A 21,205-nucleotide genomic window follows, 5' to 3' on the forward strand; every position below is an offset into this window, starting at 1 on the left:
CTGACGTGGCAAAAACTTTTGGGTTACCCGTTTCATCGGCAAAGTTATCGAATTCCGATGGCCAATCGCCTGCTTCTTCATCATCTTTGGCAGATAGGTCATTATAAGAATCTTTATCTTCATCATGATTGCTAGAGGAATCAGACGAATTAGTGTTTTGGTCACATTCCTCCATTTCAATTTCCACTATACTGTTTACATCTTCAATAACCTGAACATTATATATGCTGCCATCATCGACCTTAACTTGAACGGAGGTATTGGTTAGTTCATCGCCCCATAATTTGACGAGAACCTTACCGGTTACTAAGTTTTGATTTCCCTTAAAATCGCAATTATAGACGTCTTAAATAGGCCCAAACCAACCTGCAATTATCCTGAAATTCTTTTCCGACCAGCAGGTAATGGGGACGCCTTTGATTGTCAACCATGAAAGTCTTGCAGATTTAAAGCATTTTTCTTTAACCCTTCGAATGTTCTTGAGCCAGGTTTTAAGGATATGATTTTCATCATTCATTACATTATCGACAGTGTTACCATCTTCGAAGGTTAAGCATATATCAAGGCCACCGAGATATTTAATGTTGAAATTTGATAAGCCCTCGGCAGTACATAAAGTTGGAAAGTCCTCAATAAGGTCCATGTCAATTATTTCTCCAATAATGGCATTCTCAAGAATTTTTTTGTTAGATTCAACAGGTTCCAGGGTAATCGTACGTGGTTTGTTTGTTGGGTTGGTGTATTCTGGGACACATTTATTGTGAACGGTATGGTTGTCATCGTTAGAAGGGTTACTGGTTGCTGTTGGTTTGGCAGTAGAGGATTTAGGGACATAAATGGGTTTGTGTTGGGTGTTATGTGGGAATTTTTGTTGGTTCACAAGAGTGGTTTTAGACTGATTATTTTCTTGACGCCTGGTACCATCTAGATTGCCTTTTCGTTCATGAGCTCGGTATGCTCTTAGCCAATTGCCATTTAGATTGATAGAGTTAAGACGTTTGAGAAGGAAATCGATGTCCTGAATATTGGAGTACCGAACAAAACCGTATCTTTTACCATTCCTCAAAGTTTTCGAGATTGGAATGTAAAGGTCTGCTACATCGCCATACCTCTTAAAAAATAGCAGTAGGTCATTGAATCTCCAATGGTCAGGAAAGTTAAAAAACATAATGGAAGTAGGAGGGTTTAGGTTTGATTGTTTCGGGTGATGGAGAGGGATATTGTTAGGGAAAGTAGCAAAGCGATTAATATGATTTGCAGGTTTATTGAAAAAAGGCGATGAGGATCTGTAACCTGGATTACCGTATTTTTGGATGAGATCTCGAAATTGTTGCTTGTTGGGCGATGATTTGCGCTTTCTTTCCACACGAACCCATACACCATCTTCAGTCTCGTTGGTTTCCTGATTTGAAGGGTTTGAAGGCGGTTGATATGCTTGTTGTTGATTAGGTTTTTTTGTGGAGAGGTTTATGTATTTGAATCGATTGGGGAGATGATTGGGTTTAGTTGGAAGGGGTGTGAAAGGGGAGGTGGGGATTGAATACATATTTAAATTACAGTTAATTGGGTTGTAAGTTTGATCGGAAAAGGGAGTTAATCGGATTAGAATACCGGAGGAGATGAAAAGCTGGAGAGCATTATTATTATAATAAAAACTTATTTTTATAGATGTGTCTATGCATACTATAAATATGTTAATCATAGCTCTCGTCTTTTGACAGGTTGTTGACTTAACAAATTCGATTTTAAAACAATTAGGCTACATAATGTATTTCATAGTCAACTAGTAAACTTTTCAAAATCATCAAATTGTATGTGCAAACTAACATTTATATAAATGCTAGTAACCGTATTATAAGATTTAGCAAATAAACGTTCTATTTTTCTTTAGAGATTGAAATATTGGCAATCAATAAATGTGTGCACGCGCGCTCAAACGCAAAGCTAACACCCTATAATTGTGCATATCTATCAAATTCGTAAATGGTTTTACGAGTAATAGTGTTGAAAATTCATTTAATTAACAATATGTAGAATATCAAAGGGGGCCATAGACCTAGCGATTTTTTTTTTTTTTTTTTTTTGAAAAGCAAGATAATTATATTAAAACGAAATGTATACAATACAAGGCACCGGTCAAACAATGATGATCGACCCATAAACACGAATTACATGAAAAAAGAGACTAGCCCAACACTAGCTCAACACGAATTTATGCCCGACGATTACAAATCAAGATAAACTTGAGGATTTACAAGCCACTTTAACCAATCGATATCTTTCCCCTTAAGACGACCCGAGATCCATTCAAACAATTTAACTTGAATCTCACTAACAAGAACAGAGGGGGACAACGAATCATTGTGGAAGATCTTCAAATTACGATTTTTTCAAAGATAATAGGCGCACACCCAAACCACACCTTGCCAAATTTTTTGACCAAGAATGGAAGAAGAGCGAGCCAAATCACCTTCAAGGAGTTCAAAATTTGAGGATGAACATGGACCGAAGCTCCACCACTTATGAATGCGAGACCATACATCCGAAGCGAATTTGCAATTAATAAGGGAATGGTCGACCGATTCAAGATCATCATCGCAAATGGGACATCGAACACTATGCAAGTCAATACCTCGTTTGCCGAGTTCTATCCGAACCGGTATTCTATTTTTTAAAGTTCTCCACGTAAATATTTCAATCTTTTTAGGCACAAGATTATTTCTCAATGTCTTTTTCAAACCGGAAGGGTTACCAAGCAAATGACTATCAATTAATGTAGAAAGTTTTTTAACCGTAAATATACCATTATTCGCGAGATTCCACTTCCATGATTCACGAGCGTTAAAATCAAAGTGAAACGATTTAATTAAGTTTTCAATTTCTAGCAACTCATTTGATGTTTTACCTGTAGGAATGCGAACCCAAGCCCATGTTGCATAACAAGATGAAACTGGATTTGGACGAACAGAAGCAACATCAGTAGCATCAGCGGTAACTGGATTAGCACTAGTATCTTCGATTGAACCTGAACGAGCTGAAAAAACAGCAGCAGCATCCTCGATTGAACCTGACAGAACAGAGGACTGGACTGTAGCAGCAACATCATCTTGGACCTGAAGACTATTAACCGAAGCACGAACTGTAGCAGCACCTTCAGCAGAAACACGAACAGTAGCAGCAACAGCGTTGTCTGTTGTAATTGTATTCGGACCTGTTGTTGGAGAAGCCCGCCTTGAAACCCGATCACTAACCGATGCTTCTTTGTTTGATTCAAGCATATATAATCTTGGGAACATATCTTTGAAACATTGTGACCCGCACCAATTTTCTTTCCAAAACGAAGTAGATTTTCCAACACCGATTGTTTTAATGAACGACTTTTTGAAATCAACTTGACAATCTTCAATTGAACTTTCTGCAAAAATAATGTTATTCCAAATGCCCGAGGTCGATTGACGAGCAAGCCCATCTCCCGACCTCAAGACACCGTCAATTCCATAGATACATCAAATTATTTTGGTCCAAAGACAACTGGTTTCGGTTTTGAACCTCTACCACCACTTGTCCAAGAGAGCAAGATTTTTGCCTTTTAAGGACCCAATGTTTAAACAACCCGCCCCATAAGGTAAACAAGTATGTGCACATTTAACCTAAGAAATTTTTGAGCTCGAAAAATCCCCGCCCCAAAAGAAAATACGTCTCATACTCTCTAGAAGTTTAAGCACACAAGGCGGGGCACGAAAAAGCATGAAGTAATACAACGGAAGAATATTAAGCACCGATTTAAGAAGAACTAATCTACCCCCAACGGACAACGTTTTCATTTTCCATTCGATAGTCGTTTTTGAACTTTTCAATAACCTGGGTCCAATCGCTTAATTTCTTCATCTTTGCACCGATTGGTAAACCTAGGTATACAAAAAGGAAATTTACCGGCTTTACATCCCATACGACTAGCCAACATCTCAACTTCATCCGAACTAACCCCAACACCATACAAACAACTTTTATGAAAATTCACTTTTAATCCCGAAGCTTGTTCAAAACACTTCAAGAGATTGATAAGGTTACGTGCATTAGAATTTGACCACTCTCCAAAAAACATCATAGCGTCCGCATATTGCAAGTGTGAGATTAAAACCTTATCATTCCCAATTTTCGTACCTTTAAAAAGACCACGATCTATTGTGGCTTTGGTGAGAATATTAAGACCTTCCGCGGCAAGGATGAATAAAAAAGGGGATAATGGGCCACCTTAGCTAACGCCTCTAGCTATGGAAAATTCACGAGTAGGTGACCCATTAATAAGAATAGAGATGCTAGCCGATTTTAAGCAAGCGAGGATCCACCCACACCATTTACTACCGAACCTCATACACGACATAACCTCCATGAGAAAGTCTCAATTCAAACTATCAAAAGCCTTCTCAAAGTCAACTTTAAAAATAATGCCTCTTTTCTTTTGGTTTCTCAAGTATTCAATAGACTCATTGGCAATCAACACACCATCGAGGATATATCTTTCCTTAAGAAAGGCACTTTGCTCCGAACCAATTAACTTTGGAATAACTCTTCTTAATCTATTGGAAAGGATCTTTGCAACAATTTTATAAAAGCTTCCAATAAGGCTAATGGGGCGATAATCACTTACGGTCATATGATCACACTTCTTTGGAATAAGTGTAACGAATGAGGCGTTACAACCCTTTGAAAATTCTCCATTCTCCCAAAAACCAAGTGATAGCGTTAAGAATATCCACCTTAATAATATCCCAAAATTTCTTAAAGAATCGAAGGTTGAATCCATCGGGACCGGGGGCTTTCGAACTACCACAATCATGTATAGCTTCCAAAACTTCCGATTCACTAATAGGAGCTTCAAGGCCAATAGCCTCATCGGGAGATAGGGTGGGATACGAAAGATCCATAAGGCTAGTTTTAAAGCCCGATTGTTCTTCTAATCGACTCTTAAAGTGTTGAAAAGCCGCCTCTTTAATATCACAAGGATCTTCACACCAAACCCCATTAATAGATAAACCCCTAATATTGTTCTTGTTGTAGACTATTTTAATCACCGAATGAAAGTACTTAGTATATTCGTCACCTTCTAGAATCCATCTCACCCGAGCTTTTTGTTTTAACATGTTTACTTTGACTTTTTCCTTTTGAAACCATTATTTTCTAGCATCTAACCATTGCTTTCTTTCTTCGTCGTTAATAAGACCTTTTTCGGCTTTATGTTCAAGGTTATTCGCCACGGATTTTAAGACTTCAATCTCACCCTCTAGATTACCAAACTTTAAAGACCTAGCGATATTGAATAAACTATTTTAATTAAGAGGTTGTCTTCAAATCTAGTGGTCAACATATTTATATATCCATGTAAATTTGTGTTATTAATTCAAAGACTACATCAAAGTTTTTCTAAAATTGACCAAGTACAAAGATGGAAAGAATTATGTTTCAAAATTGTAGAAATTAATACATTGTAGCCCAATACAATTTCATTACAGTACAATAGCAAATATAATACTATTAGAAACAAAATTGTTATAACTTATTCGTAAGTGAACGTGTACATAATTTTTTTAACAAAACAACAATTAAAAAACTTAATCTCACATAAGTGAAGTATGATGAGGTAAGATGTAGAAAATCATTCTCAGAGGCGAAGCTAGAATTTACGAATAAAGATGATATTTCTCTAAAAGTAAATATCAATATAAAAATTGATGGATATAAGAATTTATATTTAAGGGATGTTGATCATTAATTTACAATTTTTAATACACTAGAATAGACATATTTAAAGAGTTAGGTTGTCAAAACATATATTCACATACATCTCTTGTATATCCTTCCGCTATCCTAGAATAAAGAGAAGTTCTTTCTCCACACAGAGTGAATCATCCCAAGAGTAGCAAAACAAGTACTCACTCTCAATATTTTATGGATAGAGGTATTGTTTTCGAATGAAAGTCCAACCAATAAATAGGATTAAAAAAAAACGCCATGAAAATGGTAGAATCAATTTTCCTATAAATTTTAAACCTGACTGAAGTTCAATTTATGCTCTAAGAGCCAGTTAAGTCACTAATAAGTCAACGCTGTTGTTAACTCGGTTAATAGATCAATTACATAATTTTTAAGTAACCTATAAATATATAAAAAAGGAGTAAGGATGAAAGGATGTTCAAACACTTTTTTTTTTTTTTTTTACAAAAATATTAATATGTATATATATAAAAGAATCGAGGTTCCGGTGAAGCAACATTGAACAGATCATAACGATTTCTAGGACAACAATGTTCCTTCTAAACAATATAAACGACACATTAGCACTATATAAATTACAACTGAAATGTCAATCAAATAAACCCCACCAAACCTAATCCTACACACAAACACATAACCCGACCCGTATCCAACCCCGCATCATCACTCCTCAACACCGCTAATCTAAACCAATCATCGGGCAACCCAAGAACACCTAACCCGAGGCCTATTTACTGAAGTCAACAAAGTCGACAACGCCGGCAACAACATCAAGCCCGCAAAAGACCTGACGACGAGAAAAATAGAATGAAAGATCCGAACAAGCCGCAACAGAACAGTACCAAATGCAGAATCAAACCATACAAGAGCCAGTCATATTCGAAAAGTTTTCTAAGGACATATACAATCCTCCAGATTCAAACAATCGTAGATTCAAGTAGTCGACCACGGGCAGTTAGCTTCCGCCATCAGCCACCAGCAGCAGCCAGCGGCCGCCAGCAGCAACTAACCGCCTCAAGCAACAACCACTGTTCTCTATTTTCCGCCACCCTCAGCCACCAAGGACCGGTAGCTACTGTTAGAACCCCCCGAAGGCCTCCAGCAGATGCCATTTGCCCCAGTAGCCGTCGGCAGCGGCAAGACTGCCGAAAACTGTCGGATTTCAACACACAGCACTTGCACAAACCAAAACTCACCAAATCGAACATAAACTATCACCAAACCCGAGAACCACCCAAAACGTTATAGAGTTCATCAAGAACTCGTAGCCTACAACCTCTAAGGAGAAGAAGAATCCCGCAAACAGTGGCGGAGGAACGACCAAACGGGACCCCCAAACCTTAAGAGACAGAAACCCAACCGAATCCCACGAGACACACAAAGCACCCCGAACCTGCACGAGAATCGCACAAATTTGCTGCCTAGTTGCTGTAAATGAGGCCGAGGAAGAACAGCCGAACCGTTGCCGGAAAAGGGAAGAGAGAGGATGTACCTTATTTAAACGAAAAGCAAGTAACCCGAACCACCGGCGAGATTCCGGTGGTCGGTGATGTCACCACAATGATATGGCCAAAAACGAACGGTTTTATTTGTGCGATGTCGTCAGGTCGCAACGCGTCAGCTTTGACTATCAAAGGGGATATTAGTTTAAAATTTATATTTAGCGTGGCCTAAATCTTACTACTCCTTATTATGAGTAAGGGAAGTATGACCTATAGTCGTATTTTTGAGATATCAGTAGAATGGAACCTATATCTAAACTTAAGATAATTATAAGGTGCAAGAGTAGTGGATGATTACCTAATATTGAGTTTTCTAGATTAAATAAATAAAGTAAAGTACGATAAAATTTGTAATTCAGATAAAGCTAAAACAAGTGCATGTTACGATTTCATCAGTTACTTTGCCGATATTATGGAATGCTGGCTCATGGATAGGCAGTGACCTTGTATTTACTATACTAGTCATAAATGCCCCTGTCATAAGACATGTCACTGGGTAATGCGATAGGCTTGAAGATTCTGAATAGACAGCAACGTCCCTTACCCCCGACGCCCGTGCAGTCTGACTACATGCATACACGTTCAGACAGCTCATCCAATTGAGCGACTCGGTTGGGTGACGTATTAACATTCCGAAATGGTCTAAACTTTCTTAAGTATAATAGAATACATGGTTTTCCATATCCTAGAGAAGCGATGTATCTTAATGCTTTCGTTAGTGATTGGTTTAAAAGATAGTCAGGCCCTTAAAAAGAGTTCAACCTATAAAGAACACAATGGCCAAGTCAAGCTGACTTCCATGAATACGTTCGATTATCCTAACTGTCTAATCCTTTATGTGTTCGAACAAACAGTTCCTTAATTAACTAAGAATCCCTCAAGCGGGGTGCAATGCTTGAGACCACGTTATAGTGAAGTGCACTAGTCAACACTAACTGTGTTCCATGGCCTTACTTAGCAGAGGTACAGCTTACAACAATCATTGTGATTCAGCTTACATGTACGAAGTTTATATGCTTGGTGACTACACTAGCATGGTCTGGGACCGACAATGTACTAGGGGTCTAGTCAGATGTTTCACTACGAAAGATTCCTCAGTCGGAATCCAAGGCTCGGTGGACTTACTACAATCGGTGTGCCTCAGTCAAACTCACGTTGTATACGATATACTTCTTTTATCAAGGGGTGACACATATAGTGTACTCTGAATCGGGGTTCGTGACTTCCCAATAACAGAGCCAATAACTACGTTCTATTCGTTGGAATAGCGATTGAGTTCATAGCATAATCGGAAAGCATTTTGATAACATACACAAACCATAATATAGTTTCGGCATTATAATTGATTACATAATAACATACATTAAAGATAACTACTGGTTAATCATGGCAACAGTATCACAAAGCATAATAATGAAAGACATTATATAAAGACAAGGGATAGAAGTATCAGTAGATTAAACGAGTTCCGAATACAAAAGTGACAACTTCAAGACTCCATACCGCTCCTAATACAATCTTCGACGTTCTTCTCCGGGTACTAGGTTTCCCGCACGGAGTCGAAGACCTTGAAAGTATGACTAATATTGTACAAGAGAGAGAAAGAAGTGAATTGAAGTGTGTGTTGGAATGAATGACAAATGCCCTTTAAATAAGCCAAAATTTTCCCTGCAAACGACTCGTAGACCGTTTGACAGGCCTTTTGGCAGGCCGTTTGCCACACCAGGCCGTTTGCTTGGGCCGTTCTGGTCAGCTGGTTTTCCTGGATCGCAACTTGATTTCTTGTCTTTCACCGTTTTCGCTCTAGAATCTTCGTTTTAGCTCCGATTCACTTGATTCTTTTTGCACCTGATATTACTCAAATTAGTCATATCTTTAGTCGTAATATTGCGTCCTATTGTTATTTATTTCATATGTAAACATAGTAATTCCGTTTTTATTTCATAGTATTGTAATATAGTCTAGAATCATTGTAAACTTGAAGAAATATGAAGATTATGTATGATAACAGCTCAGAGATCGAAAACAAGACCAGAAACCCAAAGACAGAAGAGTACGCTCAGCGCACCACAAAATGTGCGCTCAGCGCACATTGCATAAATTTTATCAGAGGATTTCTTGGCCAAAACCAAAGTGCGCCAAACGCACTTTTTGATGGTGCGCGCCGCGCACAGTGGTGCGCTCAGCGCACCCATACGCGTACTTTTAACAGAAAAGAAGATTTGAACGTGCATTGTCGAGCTGTAAAGGAAAAAGTGAAGTAGGTGAGAGTGCGCTCAGCTCACCCTTACTGTGCGTGCCGCGCACAGTGCTTTTCACCAACTTTTCAGCTTATTTAATTCCATTTCCAGTTTCATTTCAAGAGTACCAGTTTCCTTTCTGTTTAGAGACAAAAACATACGATTCAAAGCAGTTCTTGGGCTTATCAAAGTGCATCTAAGCACTCAAATCATTGAAGAATTCATGATCATTCAAGAGCTTCATCCAAGATTACTCCTAAAAGGTTAATCTTGTATTTACAATGAATTCTATCTTTGTTACTATTGTGTTTAAGTTTTCAAGCATGATTGTTGGCTAGTCCATTTTATGTTCATCTAGATAAATAACCGAGATGTTGAATATTTACTATTGATTGATTGTAATTATGCACGATAGTTTGATGTTTGAATACAAGAACCATTCTTGTTAAGTTTAATCCTTTCGATTCAATTAGTTGATATGTTCATTTGATTAAGAAACATCATCTTGTCAAGTTAATGTATTGATTTACACCTAGTGACATGTGTTTATCTGTCTTTTACCAAAAGGGATAAGTTGAGTTCAAATGGTTAATTTACATAAGAATGTAAGAACGACTCTTGTAGATACTTTGGAATAGCTTAATTAGTATGTGTAATTATCTAGGAGAATGACCAATTCCTTAGAATCTATTATACACACTTTCAACTACCTAGTTCCATCAATTAACATGTGTTAGTGATTTGCCTTATCTAGTGACGTTTATAGGGATCTTATTATAACACTTAGTTAATTATTTGGGTTGGGTGAATTGAGTATTTAACCGGACCAAGGGAATGAACTAAGTTAAACCTTTAGTTGATATAGGAGTGGGTCATGTACAACACACCATTGACTTGATCATTCTTCAGGTCTTCAAACTAGTTGAATTAGTTGATTACAAATAGGAGGTCTTAGATGACAAGAACATCACTTGCATCATGTAATCCCGTTTGAGTGTTCGCGCAAGACTACTCTTGGTGAACCAATTAATTAGTTCTCGTGCATAACCAATCAATCCGATCTTAATCCTAAATAACATTCAACATTAAGGGTAAAAAGTCTAGATGAGCATATTTCTTTAATTTGAATTCAAAACTATCTTTCTGTTTTCATAAACTAAAAATACCAAAAATATTGTCTTTTTAATCTTATTCATCACTTGATTCGCCTATCGTAAAAGGGCAAACTAAAATATATCTTGTACTTGTAATTTTCTTAGTTGATCACAATTTAGTCTATAATCCTAATTTGATTTAGATACTGTCCTTGGAACGATACACGGATTTTACCATTTACTATGCTACTACACAATCGGGTACACTGCCCGTTAGTGTGTAGCAATCTCTAATCGGTATTTTTCCATACTATTTCATACGATAATTCATATTCCATGTTTTGCACATCAAGTTTTTGGCGCCGCTGCCGGGGACAGTTTTGTGTCAAAATAGAATTGTTAACTAATTTGTGATTAAGTAGTTTCTTAATTATTTTGAATTATTAATAGTCTTTGATTTTTAGACTTATAGAATCGGTACGTTTGATAGTTTTGTTAGTTGTGTGATTGACAGATTTTAGGTTGCATATGCCACATACCCGAAGTTCAGATTCTCCATTACTTACACCGCTTACAGAACCTGATAGAAAGCTTGGTAGGATCCCAAAAGAAGTACTTAAACTTTTTGAATCTTCATCAAAGCAGGAAACTTTTAATTCAGAATCAAGTACAACCAAGCCGAGATATTCTGAATTTGGTGAGCCCGTTCCTCCTCCAAAATTTGAAATGGAAGGAGAAGCAAGACCGGTGGTACCAAGACAATCAATGGCGGCCAAGATGAAGGCAACCCGAACCGGACAAGGTAGTGCTATTACTCCGCCCACTGGTGAGGTAAATTTTGAAATAAAAGGACCTATTCTCCAAATGATTAATAACAGGTGTCAATTTGGTGGTGGTCCGAATGAAGATGCAAACGGACATATTTGTCTTTTTCAAGAGATATGTCTTCTTTTCAAACTTAAACCAGATACTGACCAGGCCATATTTTTAAGACTTTTCCCATGGACACTCCACGGGGAAGCACGAAGTTGGTTAGATTCATTGGCCAAGGCTACGATAGAAACTTGGGATGGTATGTTAAAAAAATTTCTTAAGAAATATTTTCCAGCTTCTAAGTCCGCGAGACTCCAACACGAAATTACCCAATTCTGTCAAAAGCCGATGGAAACCTTGTACGAAGCATGGAATCGATTTTCCAAAATGCTAAGAGGTTTTCCAAACCATGGTTTGGATACCTTCCAAAAAGTCCAAATCTTTTACAAGGGTTGTGATGTTGCAACCCGAATTTCCATTGATCAAGCATCCGGAGGTTCACTCATGGACAAAACCGAGCAAGAGGCTTATGAGATAATTGAGAAGCTAGCCGATTATTCTCATGAGTGGCATCAAGAACAACCAATTACTCATAATGCTCAAGTCCAAAGCGTCGGTGCTTATGATGACCTTAGTTCCCTAAGTGTAAAAATAGACGGTGTTGCTCGAAACATGGACAAAATCACCAAGGAAATTTATAGTATGAAAGTAGGTTGTGAATACTGTGGTGGTCTCCATTTAGGAAAAGATTGTGATGCCGGTCTAACAATGGCTCAAAAAGAAGAAGTGGCTTTCATAAGCCAAAGAAATAATAATCAATTTTAAGGAAGAGCCCAGTTTAACCGAAACTTCAACAACCCATACAACCCTCAAGGTCAAAATTCCAATTACCAACAAGGGTCAAGTAGTGGGTTCCAACAACAAACTCCGGGTTTTTATCAAAAACCCCAACAGGAAGAAAAAAAAGTCAAATTTGGAGAGTATGTTGGAAAAGTTGATTGCATCACAAACCCAGCTTGTTACAAACATAAACCAAACAAACGAGAAAAATGAACACCAGTTTGAAACCAACAAGCCTCAATTTAGAATTTGGAGAAGCAAATGAATGGTTTAGCTAGTTTACTTAGTGAGATAAAGCCAGGAAGTTTACCGGGCGATACCAATAAGAACCCCCGAAATGAGCACGCCAATGTTATCACCCCACAGAGTGGTCTAGCATATGAAGCTCCAAGAATTCCTGAAGATTCTGATTTCAGTGTTCCGTTGAACAAAATTGATGAACCGGTTAAGGAGCCGGAACAAGTGGTTGAGAAGGAAGAATGGGAAAAACCCGTAGTGAAGCCATATCAAACACCGCTCCCATACCCAAGGAAACAATAACAAGAAAGGCTCAAAGCCGAAAGGTCAAAATTTTTAGATATGTTTAAACAAATTAACATAAATATGCCTTTCATTGATGTGATTTCAGGTATGCCCAAGTATGCTAAGTTCTTAAAAGACTTACTTACTAATCGAAAGAAAATGGAGGAACTTTCATCCGTCACCATGAATGCTAATTGTTCCGCAATTTTGATGAACAAAATACCAAAGAAGTTAGCAGATCCTGGGAGTTTTACCATACCATGTCTTCTAGGAGATTTGGAATGCATTAAAGCATTAGCGGATTTAGGGGCTAGCATTAATTTGATGCCTTATTCATTATATGTTAAGCTAGAACCCGGGGTGCTAAAACCAACCCGAATGGTAATTCAACTAGCAGACCGGTTTGTTAAATTCCCTCGTGGGATTTTAGAGAATATGTTAGTAAAAGTGGGTACCCTAGTATTTCCGGCCAATTTTGTAATTTTGGACATGGAAGAGGACACACGTGTGCCTCTTATATTGGGTCGACCTTTCCTCAATACCGCTAGAGCTATGATAGATGTTCATGGGCAGAAATGGACCCTTAGCATTGAGGATATTAAGGTTACCTTTTCCGTTGACCTTGCCTTGCAATACCCTGAGTCTACTGATGATAAATGTTATTATTTGCAAACCGTAGACACGTATTCAGAATTATTGCAGGAATTTCCAGAATTGCAAGGTTCGGGAGAATGCATTTTGCTAGAAGGTGATGAAGAGAACATAGTGGAAGAAGTGGAGATGTTGACCACCTTGATGGCTAATGGTTATGAGCCAAATGATGAAGAATACAGAAAGTTGGATTTAAAAAATGAGTACCGATGTAAGACATCAATTGAAGAACCTCCCGTTTTGGAATTGAAGCCACTTCCAAGTCACTTGGAATATGCTTACCTTCAAGAGGATTCTACTCTCCCGGTTATCATTTCATCCGAGCTCTCTGTAAGTGAGAAGTCTAAACTTGTTTCCATGTTAAAAGCCCATAAACAGGCTCTAGCATGGAAAATTCATGACATCAAGGGTATAAGTCCCTCTTATTGTACACATAAGATTTTAATGGAAGATAACTATAAGCCATGTGTACAAAGACAAAGGCGACTGAACCCTAATATGCAAGAAGTCATTAAAAAGGAGATTGTCAAACTCCTTGATGCGGGTCTTATTTACCCAATTTCGGATAGTCCTTGGGTGAGTTCGGTCCAATGTGTACCCAAAAAGGGTGGCATGACTGTTATCACCAACGAAAACGATCAATTAATTTCTACTAGGACTGTCACGGGTTGGAGGGTATGTATTGATTACAGAAAATTAAATGATGCTACCCGAAAAGACCACTTTCCCCTTCCTTACATTGATCAAATGTTGAAAAGGTTAGCAGGAAAGAACTTTTATTGTTTTCTTGACGGTTTCTAGGGATATTTCCAAATCCCTATAGCACCCGAGGACCAAGAGAAAACCACCTTTACATGCCCTTATGGTACTTTCTCCTATCGACGTATGCCTTTTGGCTTATGCAATGCTCCTGCTACCTTTCAAAGGTGTATGGTAGCTATTTGTCATGATATGATTGAAGACTTTATGGAAGTATTCATGGATGACTTTTCAGTCTTCGGTGATTCTTTTGACTCATGTCTTAATAATCTTGAGCGTATGTTGATAAGGTTTGAAGAATCTAATCTTGTGCTTAACTGGGAAAAATGCCATTTCATGGTAAGAGAAGGCATTGTATTAGGTCATAAAATTTCTTGTGCGGGATTGGAGGTGGATAGAGCTAAAGTGGAAGTCATAGCCAAATTACCACCAACGACAAATGTGAAAGGTGTAAGAAGTTTTCTGGGGCACGCCGGTTTTTACCGTCGGTTCATTAAAGATTTTTCTAAAATTGCGACCCCGATGAACAAACTTCTTGAGAAAGATGCTCCATTTGTCTTCACGAACGAGTGTCTTAACGCCTTTAACCTCCTTAAAGCAAAGCTCACACAATCACCCATTCTCATATCGCCGAATTGGTCAATTCCATTCGAACTTATGTGTGATGCAAGTGACTTTGCTATTGGTGCCGTCTTGGGGCAAAGAATTGTAAAACTTTTTTAGCCCATTTATTATGCTAGTAAGACATTGCAAGGAGCCCAACTTAATTACACTACCACCGAGAAGGAACTCCTGGCAATTGTCTTTTCGTTTGATAAATTTCGATCCTATTTGGTACTAGCAAAGACGGTTGTCTATACAGACCATTCAACATTAAAATACTTGCTTGCTAAGCAAGATGCTAAACCCCTATTAATACGTAGGGTCTTGCTTTTGCAAGAATTCGACATTGATATTAAAGACAAAAAGGGGGCTGAAAACCTAGCTGCCGATCACCTTTTTCGCCTTGAGAACCCGAATCTTGAAGTTCTCCATGAGACTGTTATCCAAGATAACTTTCCGGACGAAAATCTCATGAAAATTGAGAAAATTGATGATCCTTAGTTTGTTGACATAGCCAACTATCTTGCGGGTGGATTCCTAGAAACCGGTATGTCACATCAAAATTGAAAGAAATTTTCCAGTGACTTAAAATACTATTTTTGGGAAAACCCGTATCTCTTCAAACGGTGTCCCGATGGGATAATCCGTCGCTGTGTCTCCGGGGAAGAATGCAATCAAATTCTTCTCCAATGTCATCTTGGTCCCACTGGTGGACATTTCGGACCCCAAATCACGGGGAGAAAAGTCTATGAGGCCGGTTTTTATTGGCCTACTATCTTTAAAGATGCCCACCGTATATGTAAATCATGCAATTCTTGCCAAAGGGCAGGAAAGATTAGTCAAAGAGACGAAATGCCTCAAAACATAATCCAAGTTTGTGAGGTTTTCGATATTTGGGGCATTGATTTCATGGGACCATTCCCAAAATCTCATTCCAACCAATACATACTCGTTGCCGTTGACTACGTATCAAAATGGGCTGAGGCAAAGGCTCTCCCCACAAACGATGCACGAGTTGTTGTAACTTTTCTTAAAGACCTTTTTGCCCGGTTCGGTACCCCGAAGGCTCTAATTAGTGATCGTGGTACCCATTTTTGCAACACTCAATTAGAAAAGGTGTTAAAACGATATGGGATAACCCATAAAATTTCTACATCTTATCACCCACAAACAAGTGGGCAAGTTGAAAATACGAATCGGGCACTTAAAAGGATCCTTGAGAAAACGGTTGGATCCAATCCTAAGGTGTGGTCAACGAAGCTTGACGATGCTTTGTAGGCATTTAGAACTACCTACAAAACTCCTATTGGAACCACACCTTACCGCCTAGTCTATGGGAAGGCATGTCATCTCCCTTTGGAGATAGAGCACAAATCACATTGGGCTCTTAAGACTTGTAATATCGATCTTGAAGACGCGTGAAACCTTCATTTAAACCAACTAAATGAGTTGGATGAGTTGAGACATAACGCCTATGAAAACTCGCTCATATATAAGGAAATGACCAAAGTTTGGCACGATAACCGTCTTAAGAATCCGAAAGATTTTAAAGAAGGTGACCGTGTTTTGTTATTCAACTCACGATTTAAACTTTTCCCTGGAAAACTCAAGTCCCGATGGATGGGACCATTTGTTGTTAACAAGGTTTTTCCGTATGGAACGGTGGAATTACGGAATGCGAAGGGTGATACATTTAAGGTAAACGGACACAGGGTCAAACTATATGTTGACGGACCCATGAACATTGAAGATGAGGTAAAACTCATTTTCAACCCCAATGCTACCTAAGTTTGGGGGAAGAGTCGGGTGAAGCGACTCGTGTTTTTAAAACCTTCACAAATGTTAAAAATAGGTTTTTGTGTGAATTACATGATTTTGAGTGATTTTAATTTTTGTTGAATGCCATTACGTTCACCAATCTGTTACCAACCTCCCTGTACTGACCAAACGCGAAAACAGCTGGAAAAACAACTGTGCGCGTCGCGCACCCCTCAGATGTGCGCTCAGCGCACTTTGCAAAAACTGGGTCAGAAGAATTTTAAGCTCGGATCAATAGTGCGCGCCGTGCACCCACAAATTTGCGCTTGGCGCACTCTCTCAAAAAGCTCGGATCTGCTTCAAATTTTTGTGGGGTCCACGATTTTATCTCCTCTTTACCACCACACACTCGTTTTTCACTCACTCCTCACCCAAAATTGCAGATTCATTCTCTCTTTCACTCTAAAACACTCCAAACCCTAATTTAAATTCTTCCAAATCTAACCAAGTCTTCTCAAATCAAAGCCTAAATCAAGATGCCTAGGGTATGTTCATGTGATTCCACTTAATTTTCTTTCCAATACTTCAATTTCATGCTTAATTTTTCGGATTGTTTAAGAAATTTATGTGGGTTTTCTTGAATTGTTAATTATTATGAACATTAACATGCTTTAGGTTGTTATAATTGCCTTGTATGCCTTGAAATCATGTTACATTGTGTTTTTAGGGTATATTCATGATTCTAGGGTTTATATAGAATTTAAATCCGAATTTTAGTTTTAAATTTGGTTGAATTTGGTTCCTAGCTAAGTGTTTGTGAATGTTTGAGATAATTTGTGTACTTCATAAGTATGTATCACATTTTGAGCATGACATGGTTCATGTTTTGGAAATCTAACATATTTTGGTTCTTAATTGAGATAAATACTTGAAAAAAATTGTTAAGATTCCATTACTTTGTATCTAATGTGATAGTTTGTCAAAGGGATGAGAATGATATGAGGTTCATGTTCAAATTTGGTTTCTAGAACACTAGACTAGTTATGTTGATCTTGGATCTTTTGAGAAAATTTTCACATGAATGATTAACATGATTATGTGCTATATGTATTTTTGAACATATACTTGATTTATGATGAACTCACACTAATGCATACTATTGTCTATGCACCTCTTTTGTTTTGGTGTATGTTTTATGTGTGCAGTACAACTTTAGATCAAGGGAAAGTCAACAACAAGAAGAACCTTCCCACCGGTACCGAGAAGAACAAGATTCTTCAGATGAACAAAATTCTCCACCAAATGAACGACAATCTTCACCTGAAGGATCACTGGATCAAAATGATCCAAGGGTCTGGTTAGCTTATGTCCGGGATCATCCGGATTACGCAAGTGCATATAATTGGGTAGCGAACAAATCATGTGATGCCACTTGGTATTTTGACCCGGCTCCATTGGTTGAAGCAAGGGAATATGATAGAGTATCGAGAATGTTGGAGGTTAAATACCGGATTTTAACTGGCAGGCTAATAACAATCAGGGCATGGGAAAGAATTATGGGATTCAATGATGTCATATACCCAGAATTATGCAAATAATTCATAGCATCTTTACGTTTTGATCTCATTATGGACCCGACAAATCAAAACTTCATGAGATTTCATTTAGGTGGAATCGATCGGGCACTTAGTCAAATTGAGTTTGCCCGACTATTTGATATGTATATCGAACTAGATGATGCCCAACTCAATGCTTACTTACGGTCAGCCGAGTATTATGACGATTCTTATGATCCACACCCATTTTGGAACGATATGAGCGACACTCAATTCTCCTCTAGCCGAAGAAAGTTCACCGATATAAATAATAAAGACAAAAGAATGCTTCATCGACAAGTTGCATGTACGTTTAATGCACGAAAACATGGCATAAATAAGGTGACACGTCAAGATGTTTTTCTTGTAGAAAAAATCTACAACCAAAGTAGTGTCGACATTCCATCTACTTTGGCGGATTATCTTGACAATTCGCGGGGAGATAGAGGGTTGAATCAGATTGTTGGTGGGCATTACATCACCCAGATTGCCAGGCATTTTGGTGTCGATTTCTCTCGGTTGAATCCAAACAGTACAACAATGAAGCCTTTAAGCAAGACTTATTATCGGAATTCAGAATTTTTGAGCTACAATAATCATCAAAGGCTTATTCCATTTGTCCCGAGGGTAAACGAACCACCACGTGCCCATGATCATGAAGCGGGTGATAGCGGTGTTGGAAGAGATGATGTGGAGGGAGAGGTTCGCATGGAAGAACCTGAAACTGAAGAAGAGTTACCACAAGCTCAAAGGCGAAGGCGTAGGTGGACACAAAGGTCAAGGGAAGAAGAGTTGGAAGAAGTGATTTTCGGTTTTCATGATATGAGGGTAGGTTATCAACACAGGGATAACCAATATGAGGAACAAAGGAAACAATTTAACCAATATCATGAAGAATAACGCGAGCATAATAGGGCGGTAAGATATGACCAAAGGTGGGGGAATTACAGGGGCGATTGGCTTCGCCATAATGTTGGTTTATATATGCAAAACCCACAAGAATATTATGCTACTTCCTACCAACATCCGACCTATTACAACACCCCAAACCGAATTCCGAGTCCTCCATTATATGAAGAATAGGCGGCCATGCAAGATACTCAATGACGCTTTGAGGAGCAATACCCGCAGGGAAGACCTAGGAATGATGGTTCGTGAACCTACTCCGGCTGGCCTTTTGGTAACTGTGACGACCCGGAAATTCCGACCAAATTTAAACTTAATCTTTATATGTTTCTGACACGATAAGCAAAATCTGTAATGTTGAGTCTCGAAAACTTTGGAACTATGTTCATATATTCAATTGACCTTTTGACTATTTCCGACGATTCATGAACGAATAGGTGTGAATATATATATATATATATATATATATATATATATATATATATATATATATATATATATATATATATATAATATTTTATAAAATAGAAAACTAGTAAATTTGATAAAATTAATAAATGGAAATAATAACATATTAAATGTAAATACAAGTTGGAAATAAATGTTATAGTAATTTCAATATTTATATCAAAATTATTATCAATCTAACATACAAATATGAAAATTGATATATATAAAGTAATATATTATTATTATTACTAGTATCATTGTCATCATTAATAACATTAGTATAACTAGTATTATGGTTAATAACAATATTATTGTTATATATATTTCATAATAATAATAATAATTATTATTATTAGTAATGGTATTATTACTATCACTATTATATTTGTACTACTATTATTAAAGAATATTATTATTGCATTTACATTTATTAATAAGAGTAATTATAATCTATAAGTACAAATATTATTGTAATAATAATTAAAAGTATAACTTAGTTATAATTTAAATATCATTAGTTATTATTATTAAAATTGCATTGTTTACATTGTTATTAATATTTATCATTATCCTTGTTATTAATATTATTTATTTATTATCATTATTTTTATAAGTAATATTATAAGAACTATTATTTATATTGTATTTTACTAATATTATTATTGTTATAATTATGATTTTAGTTATTAGTATGATTATTATTATTATTAGAATTATTTTGATATTATTAATTAATATCCTTATTATTAGCTCTATTATTATTATTAATTATTTAACTGTATTATAAATATTAAAAATTAATTACTAAAAATTAAGCTAATGTGTATAGAATGATCGAAATTCAATTGCTATCCCCATCAAACTGTAATTACTTCTTGACTTTATCTCTAATCTGTTATAAGTCAGTATCAGCTTTGCAAAACAAAACAAAATTCAGGACAAGACTTTTTTGTTCCTTATTTTTATTTCCTCTTTATCACGTACGAATGATTCTTTCTGTCCATGAATTTTGATATAAAACGATTTCATCCAGCTGTAAATGGTAACATATAACCTACAATATCAATTCAAAATCACCAGCACAGCTTTTATTTAATTAATTTAAAACATAAATGTTGAAGAACCCAGATAGTGTTCTGTACGCATACCATTTTACTCAAACCATGATTTCGAATGATTTTGAAAAATCTAAAAATACAAAAGTGTCCTAAACCACGCCTTGAATGTTTCCTCAAATTCTCAAGTTCCAATTCGTGAAATCAAACTCGAATTTGAAGAGTCAAACCTAGAGTCCAAAAGTCAACCGAATTGTAATCTTTCAAATTTGAAATCGTTTTGATGTTTTTTGGTCAATTAATGATTCCAATAGTTTCTATGAAAGTTTTACCAACTATTTTGTGTTGTAACATTTAGCCAAAACGAGCTCGAAGTTAAAAATCAAAATTTTTTTTCTTTCTTCCTTGGCAGCGACGAACAAGAATTTTTTTTTTTTTTTGTTTTCTATTGAATCAAACATGGATGTTGATTGTTTATGAGTAGTTTGAATTATAAAAATAGTTATTTTGATGATTAAAGTACCTCTGGTCGAATTTGATTTAAAGAAGGAGAAGAAGAGGATGAGAGAAACAGAAAGAATAGTTAAATAAATTGAAACCCAGTTAAAATCAGAAAGACAGAACTAGAAGAACGGTTTAGAG

This window comes from Rutidosis leptorrhynchoides, chromosome 6 (genome assembly GCF_046630445.1).
Source record: "Rutidosis leptorrhynchoides isolate AG116_Rl617_1_P2 chromosome 6, CSIRO_AGI_Rlap_v1, whole genome shotgun sequence".
NCBI classification, from domain to species: Eukaryota; Viridiplantae; Streptophyta; class Magnoliopsida; order Asterales; family Asteraceae; genus Rutidosis; species Rutidosis leptorrhynchoides.